The 1,578-nt window shown below is 27.8% G+C and overlaps 1 protein-coding gene across 2 annotated transcripts in view; it reads left to right on the top strand.

Annotated features, from left to right (window-relative positions):
• Nucleotides 1–841: 841 nt before the first annotated feature.
• The window catches only part of LOC119685739, a 19,035-nt gene continuing 18,298 nt past the window's right edge, over nucleotides 842–1,578 (top strand). The window contains exons 1-2 of one of the 2 annotated variants that reach the window (XM_038100104.1): nucleotides 842–965; nucleotides 1,017–1,071. The gene's annotated coding sequence lies outside the window, so the exon portion shown is untranslated. The remainder of the gene's footprint in view (nucleotides 966–1,016; nucleotides 1,072–1,578) is intronic. The other variant, XM_038100108.1, reaches the window with a different exon arrangement.

The following is a 1,578-nucleotide window of genomic DNA, read 5'->3' as shown; positions in this document are numbered from 1 at the left end:
ATGGCGTTTTCCATTGATAAATGTGGGTTAATTTTTTTAATCGACATAATAGGCATTTGAGGAAAAGCATTTTACAAGAAAGTATAAACTGCGATAAGAAATGAGTTATTTTTTCACGGTCTCGTCAAATTTAAATTTAATGTTAAATATTGCTCAATAAACAATATTGTTCAGTAATAGATGCTATAATTTGCGCTCTATTAGGAGTAAAGATGTGCACTTTTGTGTGGATATGTAAGTATTTTCACAAAAAATTAATTACATTCAAATTTAAGTAAGAAAAAAGAAACAAAAAATGAAGCTGAAGGTAAATAAGTGATAATTATGATATAGCTCTATATAACATGCATTTTGATAACGATCAATACGAGTGTAAAATAACCGAGATTATTCGGCATTTGGCTGTCACTATAACACACCGTTTAGTTGCACCTTTGTAGTGCAAAATAAAGCTGGCGGATTATCGATATAGGTAAGAAATCTAATACAATTGTGAAATTAATTGTTAGTCTAAAATTCTTAGGCAAAGGTGAATCACACAAGTGGCAACAATAAAAAAAGTAAGCGCAGTGCTTTTTAAAGAATTGTGTAAAATTAGAAAATATAACACGAAAAGGTAAGAAATAATTACATAAAATACTTTTAGTTTTAATATAATAATAAATGGAAAATGCTTAATTTATATTAATACGGAAAATCAGTCATCACCGCCATTTTGAAGCCAACGTGTTGGTACATTTTTCATACAATTTTAATGCATATAATCATATAGATCTTAGTATACTTATAACAATAAATATTACTTTATATAGAATTAATTATATATTGAATATAAAATTTCTTTGAACTAAAAAAGTTATATTTCAGAATATTTGTTTCGCAAAAGTTTTCGTCTTTTACGGCCATATTTAGAAAACAGGGTTGTTAAGACGCTATTAAACGAAAGTTATCGGAAAGAAACGAAGGTAAAATTTTTATTTGTGAAGTGAATAGCATAATTATTCTTGAGTTTTAAGAAAACCGTAAAAGTGCATTCATTAATATTAAAAGCCGAGTAATTACTAATCCCAGGTAATAATCCACAAAGTTACGCTATATTTATTGTGTTCTATATAATATAAATCATAAAACTATGTGTAAAATATCGTGTTCATAAGTAATATATAAAAGACCGTTTTGAGTTTTTAGAACTAAAAACAGGCGTAATAGACTTAATTTTATTAAAATATGGGGTATTGTATTAGTTTTAATTCCATCCGTTGCGACAGCCCTTTTAATACTGAGACTTCAATTTGTGCGTATGTAAACTGCCGATGCCGTGACAAGTGAACGCTGCTTCAAGTTTTCGTCTTCAAGAATATTTGGGTTAGGATATCCCTAATAGGTATCACTAATATTCCACTATAATATTAAAGTTGCGATTAGAATTTAATATATCTTCTCCTTCTTATTTGGCACAACAGTTCAGTGTGAATTTAATATATATATATGATTTTTGGTATTATCCGTCCTATTCTATTGTGTTATTGTCATGACATTGGAAACTTTATATATGTTAGCAGATAAGAATAAAAGCAA

The sequence above is a fragment of the Teleopsis dalmanni genome, chromosome 2 (genome assembly GCF_002237135.1).
Source record: "Teleopsis dalmanni isolate 2A chromosome 2, ASM223713v2, whole genome shotgun sequence".
Lineage (NCBI taxonomy): Eukaryota > Metazoa > Arthropoda > Insecta > Diptera > Diopsidae > Teleopsis > Teleopsis dalmanni.
Note: the sequence above shows the minus strand (reverse complement) of the source record. Positions and strands in the feature narration are given on the sequence as shown.